General features: G+C 40.9%; 1 protein-coding gene and 1 pseudogene across 15 annotated transcripts in view; one reads left to right on the top strand and one right to left on the bottom strand.

The window, feature by feature from the left end:
• STX7 (syntaxin 7) overlaps nucleotides 1-2,000 on the bottom strand; it is a 65,321-nt gene extending 63,321 nt beyond the window's left edge. For 9 of the 15 annotated variants that reach the window (XR_011994391.1, XR_011994394.1, XR_011994395.1 and 6 more), the window contains exon 1: nucleotides 1,875-2,000. The gene's annotated coding sequence lies outside the window, so the exon portion shown is untranslated. Of the gene's footprint in view, nucleotides 1-742; nucleotides 925-1,172; nucleotides 1,260-1,874 lie in introns of those variants that run through there. The other 6 variants (XM_072720947.1, XM_072720975.1, XM_072720965.1 and 3 more) reach the window with 5 other exon arrangements.
• LOC112919380 (trace amine-associated receptor 6-like) overlaps nucleotides 1,164-13,490 on the top strand; it is a 28,727-nt pseudogene continuing 16,400 nt past the window's right edge.

Raw genomic sequence — 13,490 nt, 5'->3', positions numbered from 1 at the left:
ATCCCAAATGTACTGGGCTTATTATTGCCTTAGGGCCTTTGCTGAGTGCCATTTCCGATCCCTGGAAGGCTCTTCCCATGATCTTCACATGACTGGCACCTTTATACCAGCAAAGTCTCATCGCATGCTAGGTAAGTCTCTGGTGACTTCGGGTCTGCAATGAGAAGTCACCACCCCGGCACTCTCTGTTGACCTAACTTCCTTTATCATCACGCTACTCACCACTCTAAAATGATCTAGGTAGTAAATTGCCTTCTATCCCTAGTTTGGTGATATAAACACAAGACAACCTTGTCAACCTTGCAAAATTCACAGTATAAGGTGCATAGAAGATGTTCCATGAGTGGGAAGACGATCATTCCATGATAGACATGAGTCTATCCAAACCAAATTAACTGAATTCTTTAGCTCAGCATCCCCATCTGTTAAATTTTTATACTATTTGGTTTTACTCACAATACCGAGGGTCATTTTCACCCTTCCATACACTAAACTTTAAAATTAAATGGAATCACAGCAAACTTTACTCAGGCTTACTGCAGATGTCTCATATGTCTATTTTTCCATCCTTAGATCTCGGCTGAAGTTCCATACCCTAACTAAAATGAGGACAGAACTCTACCGCTGGGAGCAGCAGAAGTGAGATATCTGAAGAAAAATGGTGCAGACATTAAGAGGTACTACGGTATCATTTAACATCTACGGAAAGTCTGAAACTAGACCATAATTCGTAATTAGTCACCGTCTGAGACCAACGTCCCGAAGCGTTGCCCACAGCAAGGCCGCCCACGGCGCAGGGCGGGCTGGACCCGCAGCGGAGGCCTCTGCGGGGCGGGCGGGGCGGGGCTCCCGAGACCGTCCACCTGCTGCGTGGCTGACCACGGAGCCCTTCGTAGGCATTTTCTTCCAGATTCTGTGAAAGTCCTAAATCATATATAGTCATAGTCAAAATACACTGATCTAAATTAAACAAAAATCCATGTACCTATAGGAAAGCCAAGCAAACAGACGAAACTTGAGAGGAAAAAATGTAGCATTTGACCGGAAAGGTATTTTTCTTTGTGTCTGAATTTTTAAAAAGCAACAGCCTAGAACACAATAAGGGGGGATAGGCGGACCTTGAAATACTTTATACATTTTTAAAGGTTTTGGGTAAGTCATTAATGACGTACACGGAGATCAAAAAGAGTCAGCGTGTCACCACGAGGAGCCCCGAGCAGTGTCCCCGGCCCCGTTACTGCGGGCTCCGGTGTCATCCTCTGCGTGGGGAAGAGAACTTTAAAACGTGTTTTCTGACTCCGCGAGTCGAAAAGAGGAAGCGACCCCTCGGCGTCCCGCTCCGGGCCGCAGCAGGATTCCCGAGCTCCGCCCCGGCCCGCCCCGGCCCGCCCCGGCCCGCCCCGGCCCGCCCCGGCCCGTCCCGCCCGGGGCGCGCAACCCGCCGGGGCTCCGGAGCCAGCGCTCCCGCGGGGCCGGGACGGGATCGGCGGGATCGGCGGGATCGGAGGGGCGGGATCGGCGGGATCGGCGGGGCGGGATCGGCGGGATCGCCGGGGCGGGATCGGCCGGGGCGGGATCGGCGGGATCGGAGGGGCGGGATCGGCGGGATCCGCGGGGCGGGATCGGCCGGGGCGGGATCGCCGGGATCGCCGGGGCGGGATCGCCGGGATCGGCGGGGCGGGATCGCCGGGATCGGCCGGGGCGGGATCGCCGGGATCGCGGCTGTTCCTGGCCTGGCAGCGCCCGCCCCCAGGGTCCCGGCCACAGCCGCAGGGCGTCAGCTGACAACGCGCACAAACAGGGAGGCGCGGCAGCCGCGGGGACTTGGTGCCTCTAGAAGCGGGATCGGCCCCCCGCCCCCGAGCGGCTCTTACCCCGGTCCTCCGCGCCCTCCTCCTCCTCCTCGGGCCAGCCGCACCCACCGGCACCGGGCCCCCAGCCACGGCTCTCAGCTGACGGGCGGTGGCACTGGGACGCCCACTGCGCATGCCCGCACCGCGGCCCTGGGGAGGAGGAGGGGCTCGTCCCCCTCCCGTTGGCCAATGGGGTTGAGTGACAACGCCCTGCCCCGCCCCCTCTGGGTCTGGGCTACGGGATGGGGGCGGGGGACCAACGAGAACTGCAAAGGAGGTGTTTTTTGAGGCCTAGACCTACAGACTGCAAAACACCGGAGGAGGGCGCGGAGAGCGGCGGTCCTCAGCGGTGACGGCGGTCCCCGAGGCTCAGGGCTGCGGCCTGCCCATCGGGGCCTGCCCTGACTGCCGCGGGGCGTCTTCACAGCTCCATTAAAGACGCTAACGCAAATACGCAATGCTCGCAGGAACAAAGACGGCACAAGTGCAGGGTCACCGTCGTGTGCCCGCTTAGTAGACCAGCGTTCATAGCACATGCACGTCGTTCCAAGCATCCTTAAGGGTAGAGCGTAGTTTCAGCAGGGTTTGAAAAAAGCAGAGAATGTGCTGCTGGTAACTATTAAAACATAATGTGATTGTTAGATAAATGCATCAGTTGCCTTGGGTGAAAGAAATACTCAGCAAATTAATTAGAAGATAGAATGGGTTGGCCTTTGCCTGTATTGAGGCAACACTATTATTCTGAAAGGATCATCAGGACATGAAATGTCCAGATGCACTTAGGTGAAAAAAATCAAAACCAGTTGGTACCATCTGAGCCAACTCTAGGTTGTTTAGTAGTGTACATACATATGTGCCTAAGAGAGTGACGTCAGACAGGAATAAGAAACACAAGGGTCTCTCACTTTATTTTTAATTGTTCTGTTTTTAACAGAAAAAAGGGAACCAGAAATATTTCCTATTTCACATCTTTCCTGAAGTAAACTGCAGTACAAGTGTTTTAATAGACAGCCACCTTTATTCTGCTTCTAAAAAGGGGGCAATAGAGTGGGTCTGCTGGCCAAGCAAAAGAAATTCATCCCTTCTAAAGGAAACATGAGGACAGCCTGGGTGGCTCAGCGGTTTAGCACCACCCAGGGTGTGATCCTGGAGACCTGGGATTGAGTCCTACATCAGGCTCCCTGCATGGAGCCTGCTTCTCCCTCTACCTGTGTCTCTGCCCCTTTCTCTCTGTGTCTCTCCTGAATAAATAAATAAAATCTTAAAAAAATAAAATAAAATAAAGGCAGCATGATTCAGTTAGCACTGATTGCAGACTTTTGGAAATTCAGATTTTTATGTGAAACCCCTTTTTTCAATATTCTTAAACTTTTATAAAGCATTATTTGATCAGATAAAGTATTTCAGCTTCTTTAAGGCAATAGTTTCAACTATAGAGTATAAAAAAAAACAAACGAAAAAAGCTGGAGGAGGCCTTACAGAAAATCTAGCTCTACTTCCTCATTTGGGAAATAGATTAAAGGAACTGAAAGCCAAAGAAACTTCGTCAAAAGGACACGAATAATTATAAGCAGCACCGGTCCAGATGACTTAATTCAGATTCTTTAGTTCTTCCTCTTATCTATCTCATCAACTCCGCAAATGTTCATTGAGAACCTGCCATAAGCCAGGTACTATTTCAAGAGCTGCAGATATCAAGATGGGGTATATAGTATTTTCCCTCAAGGAACTCAAGGCGTGAGATCCTTCCCAGGACACTATAAGAAGTGCTGTGATAAAGATTTATACACAGATTGGCATGAGCCTAGGGTTGAGGATGCCTTAGTATCTGGTCAGGGACCATTCCAAAGGGGAAGTGCTACCAGAATCTTGAAAGATGTGTAAGAGTTCACTGGGAAGATAACATGGGAAAAGACATTTTAGGCAAAAGGAAGAGCCCATAAAAATTCACAGGCAAGTGCAAACTCTTAGGGATCTCTATATAAATTTATTTAGATCGGAGGAACATAAGACTGGAAAGGTAAGTGGAGTTTATATAATGAAAAACCTTTTCTGTATCATGTTAATAAATGAATATTTAGGAGTTAAACTATTAAAGGATTTTAAACAAAAGTGTGACGTGTTCATAATACTATGCCATGAAGAAAACTCTGTAGGAATGGGGAATATTCAAAGGAATTACACTGAGACTGGAGAGAGAGAGAGAGAGAGAGAGAGAGAGAGAGACTATAACCATTTAGAAGGCTATTTTAAATAGTAGCACACACCCAATTTAGAATCTTCCCAATATCAGAGATATTGAAGGACTGTCCTAAGGCAAATGCACCAGGAAAGAAAAGGGAAAACCTGCTCTGAGAAGTACTTGGGAAGACCTAGAAATTAATTGGATATGAAGAATGGAAGAGATGACTACTATTTTCAGGATGTGCACTAAACATGATGTAACTATATCACTAATATAGTAACTTCTGTTTGAGGATGAAGGTGGTGGGATGGGGCGGTGGCAGGGGGTGGGGTGGGAGAGAATGCTACAGTAAGTTTATCTTTGAAAGTATTGTAGTTAAGATTCAGGGAAAGTGATATCCAGTTTGAAATATCCTCCAGGTACTCTGAAAATGTGAGCTGGAATTTAAGGGAGAGCTCTGGCTGGAGTTATGGGAAGAGATGAGGTCATTAACTCTAAGGATGGAATGTTATAGACTCCTGTGTTTCAGGGGAGCTGAGAAAGAAAAATCCTGAAAAAGTAATCAGAGAGCTGGGAAGTAAACCAGGAAAAGGTAGAGGAGAGAGTGAAGGAAAACATTTCAAAAAGAGGAAATGCTCTGTGATGGCACATGTCATAGAAAGTTCAAGTAAATTAAGAACCAAAAGCTGTGCATTGAATTTGAGAACTAGGAAGTGGTTGGTGAACAGGAAAAGGAATTTCAATCATTCAAGAAATTATCATGAAAAGACCTTACATCTGCATGAGGCCTATTGCATTTTCCAAACATCCTTTCCTTTTTCTTTTGAGAGAACCCAGGGCTGTGGGAGGGAAAGTACAGTGCAACAAGAGTCTGAGCCTAGGTGCCTTTTCAGGTTACCTGCTAATTACTGACTGAACTAGGACCAAAGCTCAGCTCTCTGTCAACTCCTCCTGGGCTCTTTTCAATTTTTTTCATGTTTTAAAATACACTGTGAAGGTATTCCTTTCAGGTCTTTTAAAAATTAGTAAGATGTCACCCCTTTGCATTCAAATGGAAAAAATACAGACTGTAGGGAACCCTGCAAAATTTAGAGACAGAGAGGGCAAATGAATTCCAAAAGCGTTCCTGAAATGTGTAGTATCCCATCTGAGCATCTGCCTGCTGTTTAGGGAAATTCAGTCAGGTGCCTTGAACCCCGTGGGGCTCAAAAATTCTGCTCATTTGATCAATTATCATTTCACTTCTCAAACAAATCCTTTACACTTGCAGGAGTTACTTATATGTGATGCCTTGTAATTTGGATTTTTTCCAGAGCTAATAATTTTGGGGATCTGAGTCTTCTTAGAAAGATTTTTAAAGTACGACTCAAAGTCCTCAAGTGGGAACTGTATCAGCATATTTGCTGTGTCCTTATTAATGTAAATAACACCTCTGCCATGTTAGGATGGGAGACTCTCCCACTGCTCCAGCTCCAGTGTTTGGGAGAGCAATTCTAGTGAATGGGAGGGAATCATTGCCCATTCATCCAATAGTTCATGAGCTAAAAATAATTTTTAAAAGACCACCATGTGATCTTGTGGGAGGACCAGAGAGGTAAGACACACACACACACACACACACACACACACACACACACACTCACACACAAAAATATAGCAAGACAAGGAGTTTATTGATAAACAAGAAGTACAAGTTGAGTTATAAAAGTATATTTTTGATTTGTAATACACTGGACAGACCACAGTTCTAAGAAATCTGTGCTAGTTAAAAATGCAGCTTAAATGAATATCTAATAAATTATATTGTGCCTTATTTGAAGCATCTCCATCATCCTCTGCTGTTCTCTTATTTTCTAAAACCGCACAAATGCCTAATGATATGCCAAGCACAGAACAGATTCTGCTCTGACTTTTCAACACATGTAATAAATAGGCAGCCCATAGAAATCTTACCTGAACAATTATAGTTTGACGATTGGTATGTTCAATGCTAATTTTGCCTTCTACATATTGTTGATATGTCCCTCTGTCTGTGTCTTAATCCACTGTGTCAGCCTCCCCAACAGTATCTCTATATCCAGTTCTACTCAAGCTTAATATCCTCAAAGCCACCTCTGAGTACTGGAAGCATGGATCTGAAAACATCACTCTATCTCTATGCCATCTTCATGATTGCAGCATAACCCCAAATACACTTCTTAGAAATAAATGTGCTGGGGCACCTGGGTGGCATGGGCCTTCAGCTCAGGTCATGATCTTAGGGTCCTAGGAATTGAGCCTCACGTTGGGGGGGGGGGGTCCCTGCTCAGCAGGGGGTCTGCACCCCCCCCCACCCCCCACCGTGCTCTCTCTCTTTCTCAAATAAAAAAATAAAATCTTAAAATAAAAGAAAAGAAAGTGCTTGGACTGGGCAGCAGTGGGAAGTTGTGTAGGTTGTAGGACAGAATCAGAGAAGGCCGTGGGAAACCATAGTATGATACGTCTTGAAGATTCACAGCACATGTTTGTAAACAGAAGGCTCAAAGATGTGGTTCAACAAAGTGACAAGTATAACTTCCTTTAACTCAGTTTTTTCTGAATGTATTTGATGGTAGAAATTTATATTTAATGGCTGTGAAGACTTCAAAAGACATGAGATGGAAAACATTTCTCTCAAAATCAAGTCCAAACCCCTTCTCATGATATATAAATAGAGGGATTGATCATATGTCCAGTTTGCCTAGGACAGTCCCAATTCATGCTTGTTTTCCCAGTTTCTTGTATACTGAGGACTCCTTTTATTCTCAAAACTGTCCCAGTTCAGATGACATTACATGGTCACCTTATATATAAGGACCTGCATGATCTGAACCCATGCCTTTCCCTGCATTGAAATTTATGCTTCAGAATACGCCACCTTAGAGAACTTCTCCATCTTTTTCTGCTCCCACCTCCCTCACACCAGTTCTCTAACCACACATCAGGGGTTTTCTTATTTTTGTGCTTTGCTCAGGCAGTTCCCTTTAACTAGAATATGTTCTCTCTTCCTCCTCATTTTTTTTAATGTAAACTCTTTATTTTAGAACAACTGCAGACTTACAGAAGAGTTGCAAAGATAGTCCAGAATTCCCATATATACTCTACCCAGATTGTCCTAACGTGAACATCTTGTATAACGACAGTGCATTTGTCAAAACTAAGAATGTAATGTTGGTACAGTAGTAGCAACCAAAGTATTGATTTGATTTAGACTTCACTAGTTTTTCACTAATGTCCATTGTCTGTTCCAGGATGCAATCCAGCATGCCACATTTTATTTACAGCGTATGTCTCCATGGTCTCCTCCAATTTGTGACAATTTTCTGTCTTTCCTTTTTTTGTCATGACCTTGACACTTTTTAAAAATACTGCTCATTGGGGTTCCAGGGTGGCACAGTCGGTTAAGTGTTCACCTCTTGGTTTCAGCTCAGGTCCTGATCTTAGGGTCATGGGATCAGCCCTGAGTCAGGCTCTGTACTCACTGCTTAGTCTATTGAAGATTCTCCCTCTCCCTCTGCCCCTAAAACCCCCCGCCCTACCGTGCTCTTTTTCTCACTATATATATATTTTTAAAATATACATATTAAAAATACTGGTCAGGCTTTTTGTAGAATGTGCCTCAGTTTAGGTTTGACTAATCAAGATCAGATTGGGCTATAGATTTTTGGAAGGAATACCACAGAGGTGGAGGTTTCTCATCGTATCATTTCCTGGGGTACATGATATCAGCGTGATCTATTACCGGTGATGTTGATCACTTGGTTCAGGTGATGTCTGTGAGTTTTCTTCAAATTGAAGTTACTATTTTTGTAACTTCAAAAGTCACTATTTCCATACTGTATTCATTAGAAAAGAATCACCAAGTCCAGTTCACAATCAAAAGGAGGAGAATTAAGTTTCACCTCCAGAGGGGAGGAATATTAAAAATTTTGGACATATGTTGAATCTACCACAAAAGTCAATAAACATTTGGAGAGAGATGCTTTGTGGCTATGCACTGACTTTTCCTTAAATTTTTGCCCACTGATTTTAGCTTTCATCAATATATTTTGCCTACAACAGTTATTATTTTTGTGTTCTGAAGGTGATTTTCTATTTCTCCCCTAAGGAATATTTGTCACTTCTTCCAAGTTTATTTATTGTTTCAAGAATGTATTTATATCAGTACTGATTTATGGATATTTATCGTATTCTTTAGGTTATAATTAAGTTACTTTTTCACCATTAGGAATATTTTTAGGTTAGCACCTGAGTCCATTTTTTTCCTCTTGCACTTCTTTACTTAATACAACAGGGTGCTCCAGGCTCAGTCATTTTACTATGGAGCCCTGTTCTTTTCATGGCAAAATTATATTTAGAAACCAAGATCTGAGTGCTAGCCTTCTCATTATAACTAGGGCATCATTACTTCCATGCCCTCTCAGTGGACAGAGCTAGCAAATCTATGTATACTCATGTATACACTTGTATCTATAATGTTATATGGGTCTATCTATCTATTATCTATCTATCTATCTATCTATCCATCTATTATCTATCTATCTATCTATCATCTACCTATCTATCCACATGGGTTCATATAGGTATTTCCAACTCTAATCTGACATCACAGGGTTATTTCTACCATTCCCTGTTTCCTTATTGCAAGCATATTTCTCTAACAGTGAGGAACCTGGCTCTTACTAGCTATAATTCAAGGACTTACTTGACAGTGTAGTTTCAGAATTCTTCTTTTTTTATTTTTTAGAGAGGCAAGATAGGGAGGGGCATAGGGAGAAGGAGAGAGAGAATCTTAAGCAGGCTCCATGCCCAGCACAGAGCCCAATTCAGGGCTCAATCTCACAACTCTGAGATTGTGACCTGAGCCAAGATTAAGTGTCAGATGTGTCACTGACTGAGCCACCCAAGCACCCCACAGTTTTAGAATTCTTAATCCATATTTCTGTGAGAGAAAAACTTAAGTACAGTGTTTATAGGAAATTTTTTTGTCTTTAGCATTACAGTATTAAGTCAAAACCATGTTTTCCAAAATTACCAAGATCAGTTCTTTTTTCTCCTACTCCCTCCACTGAAGTTATATTTGTGTTGCGGTGAGATTCATGTGCCACACATCTGCATTCCACTTGGGATTCATCAAACTGGCTGATTTTTTTAAGTTTTAAATTTGAGTCACATTTACTCTCTGTGGTATACAGTTCCATGGATTTTTGACAAATGCATGGATGGAGTCATATATCTGTCACCCCAGTACCAGGCAGAACAGTTTTGTCTCCTTAAAAATTCCCTTTTGCTGTAACTTTAGTCAACTTTTCCCCAACTTTTGTCAACTACTTATGTTTTCTGTCCCTATAGTTGAATGTTTTCCAAAATATAAATTGAATCATACAGTATGTAGTCTTTTGAGTCTGACTCTTTTTCATTTAGCAGAATTCTTTTATTTTTTTTTAATTATTAAAAATTTTTTCTTTTTAGAAAAACAGACTGCCATCTGCAGTGCTTCATTTGGATGTGTCTGGAGTTTTGGAAACTTGACTATCCTACTTTCTCCTACAAATAGACCCTGAGAGCTTATATGGAAATTCTAGTAAGGGAGCGCAGCTACTTAGATACCCTTGTCCAAGACCAATCCTCCTCTGTTCAGGAAGGTCGGATTCTTCAACCCAGCTCACTGCTTCAAGAGGGATGCACATGGAGCACTAGGAGAGGAAGGGGACATGTGCCAAGCCAGCCAGATCAGCAGAACCAGCCCTGGGGATCAGTGGAGTGACAGATGTTTCACAACCTACCAGCCTTCTTTTAAATACATCCACATTGTTATATAAATCAATAGTTTGTTCTTTTCCAGTATTTGGATGCAGTGCTGTTTATTTATTTATTTACTGGTTGTTTCCAACTTTTGGTAATTATTAATAAAGCTTCTACAAAAATTCACATATAGGTGTTGATAAAAAAAATACAAGTTATCAGTTCATGTGGGTAAATATCTAGAAATAGGATTGTTGGTTATATATGTTGAATTTTATAAGAAACTGCCAAGTTGCTGTCCAAAGTGACTGTATCATTTTGCATTCCCACCAGCAATGAATAAGGATTTTTGTAGTTCTAAATCCTTGTCACCATTTGATATGTTAGATTTTCTTTTTAAATTTCTAATTTAATTTTAATTCACATTCTATTAAGTATGTAGTAGCATTTTGTTGTGGCTTAATTTCATTTCCACAATAATATTGAACACCTTTTATATATATAATTGAAATCCATTTTTATTTTTTAGTGAGGTATCTGTTCAGATCTTCTACCCATTTTTTGTTGTTGTTGAGTTGTCTTCCTATGGTTGAGTTTTAAAAGTTCTTCACGTATTTTGGTGCTTTGTCAAATATGTCACTTACAAGCATTACCTCCCATCTTGCAGCTTGTCTTTTAATTTTCCTTACAATACCTTTCATGGAGCAAAAATTTTTAATTTTGATAGTCCAATTTGCCAAATATTTCTTTTATGGATCATGCTCTTAGTGTTCAATATTTCATCACCAAACCTAGAGTTATACAGATTTTTTCTCTTATATTTTCTTCTTGAAGTTTTATACTTTTACATTTCACGTTTTTTTATAGATTTATTTTTTATTGGTGTTCAATTTGTCAAAATATAGAATAACACCCAGTGCTCATCCCATCAAGTGCCCACCTCAGTGCCCGCCACCCAGTCACCCCCACCCCCCGCCCACCTCCCCTTCCACCACCCCTAGTTCGTTTCCCAGAGTTAGGAGTCTTTCATGTTCTGTCTCCCTTTCTGATATTTCCCACTTATTTTTTCTCCTTTCCCCTTTATTCCCTTTCACTATTTTTTATATTCCCCAAATGAATGAGACCATATAATGTTTGTCCTTCTCCGATTGACGTATTTCACTCAGCATAATACCCTCCAGTTCCATCCATGTTGAAGCAAATGGTGGGTATTTGTCGTTTCCAGTGGCTGAGTAATATTCCATTGTATACATAAACCACATTACATTTCACATTTAGATCTATAATCCATTTTGAATTAAATTTGTATAATGAAAAAAAAAATTTGTATAATGTATGAGAGTTATACCGAAGTTCTTTTTTTAATTATCTATTTATTTTCTAATGATGCTAATTATTCTAGCACCATTTGTACAAAAAAATTATTCTTTCTCCATTGAATTGTCTTTGCATTTTTGTTAAAAATCAGTTGCCTACATTTGTGCACATCTATTTCTGTTGTCTCTATTCTGTTTCATTAGCTATATGTCTGCCTATTTGCCAACATCATGCTGTTTTGGCTACTGAAGCCCTCGAGTAAGTTTTGAAATGTGAGTCTCTGATTTACTATTTTTTCCCAGAGTTGTTTTGGCTATTTCAATTCCTTGGACTTCCTACACAAATTTAAGCAGCAGCTAATCAATATCTACAAAATCTTACTGGACTTTTGGTGGGACTGCACTGAATTTATAGAATGCATTGAAGAGAATTGTTGATATTGAGACTTTCAATTCTTGAATGCAGTGTATCTCTTCATTTATTTATATTTTCTTTTATTTTTTGTCAATGTTTTGTAATTTTCAGTGTACACATCCTACTTATATTTCATGAGTCATGTGTAATTTCGTTTGTCTTGATGCTACCATAAACATATATTTTCTTTAATTTCAAAGTCCATATTATCTTAACTGATATGTAGAAGTTATTCACATTTAAAGTTATTATTGATATGTTTGAGTTAAAATCTACCAGCTTTCTAATTGTTGTCTATTTGTTTCATTTGTTGTTTATTTTCCTTTTTCTTTCTTATCTGGATTTAAGGATTTTTAAATAATTCTATTTTATCTTCTCTGTTGACTTATTATATGCATTTTTTAAAAGAAATAATTTATATCTCTTTTAAAAACTAATCTGAATTTACCTTCAAGTAATGTGTTTCTGAAGACATAGGTGTATTCCCAGGTCCTCCTTCTCATTTCTTATGTTGTCCTTCATTTCATTGAGTCATGTGTAATTTCTTCATTTTTCTTCAATTTCATATGCTATAAAAACATAATATATTTTTCTATTTTTTATATAAAGTCATCCATCTTTTGGAACAGCTTAATATGCAAGGAAAATTATTTTATTTTTATAAATTCTATTTCAGAATCTCTTCATTTCGTTGTGTAGATCCAAGTTTATTACCTATGTCATATTCTTTTCACTTGAATGCTTTTTTCATCTTGAAGTGAAAAAGACAAAGAAAGCGGAAAACTTAGAGAATGATTTATATTTTTGACACATATAGGTGGGAGGGGGAGTTTTTTCTCTACTCTCTTAAGTTCAGTATCTCAGGCTTATGAATTAAACCAATAAAAGACAGCTTAGCAGGGCAAAAAGGTTGATTTTCCATACATATAGGAGCCAACAAAGGAAGTAGCTGGCTTGTCAAGGGATTGGAGTGAAGGCTTATATACCTAAGTAAGTAGGGGAAGAGTAGGGAGGAGAAAAGTCTTCTCTAGAGAAGGGCAAGGGGAGAGGGAGGAAGGATATTTACTTTTGCTTTCCTTCCTCCTCTTGCTTCTCATGGATCAAAGCTCACCGTACGGATCATTAAGTCCCCCTCCACTTTCAGGTTATGTTACTCAGGTTCTAGAAAGTCAGATCCAAAACTTAGAACTATACTTTGTTTCAAGGAGGAAGTGGAAAACAAGCCATGCCTCCATGGATTGGACTGGTTTGGAGCTCTGTACTGGTGCTGCTGTAGCTCACTCAGGGCATATGATGAAGGTGTTGCAGGAACCACATGCATGGTAGGCATGTGCAGAGACCTGGCAGTGTGGAACTACCTCCAGTAGCTGGATCTCCTGGAGACAAATGGCTACAGTCACCTGGGACTGAGCACATCTGGAGAGGTTTAGAAACTATATAAGAAGGCACCAAAATAGCCCCAATAATCACATTTGAAAAGCCAACAAAGTTACACAAAGGAAAAAAACAAGCTGTTGTCATTGCTTCAACCTGTTAAATAAAAAAACAAATCTGACTTTAGTAAGGAGACACTTAACTTAAAAGTTATTGCAATGGAGGAAAGAGACTCTTGTGATGGGGAGAACCTTCTGACCATAGGATCTACAAATACCTTAGGTGTTAAGCTATTGAGTGTGGATATTTGGTATAGACAGGAATGGCAAGAACAGAAAATGTTTTACCCTTAGGTCAGTTTTCTCTCTTAACAGAGAGGCTGTTAAGGAGGGGCTGGCTGTGTGCTGGCTCAGGTTGAAGGTGGACCAAAGTTCAGGCACCTGGGGAAGGAGAGAGTCTTAAGCAAAGTTTGGTTAACAAGTATTTTGTCTCAATTGATCTGTAGAGTCAGTAGTTCAGCTAATCATTTATGAGGCAAAGAATGGGAATTTGACCTTTTCTTCTGGCCTTGTCATAGGTAAATG

This window comes from Vulpes vulpes, chromosome 1 (genome assembly GCF_048418805.1).
Source record: "Vulpes vulpes isolate BD-2025 chromosome 1, VulVul3, whole genome shotgun sequence".
NCBI classification, from domain to species: Eukaryota; Metazoa; Chordata; class Mammalia; order Carnivora; family Canidae; genus Vulpes; species Vulpes vulpes.
The sequence above is the reverse complement of the archived record's forward strand: the minus strand, read 5'-3'. Positions and strand labels throughout refer to the sequence as shown.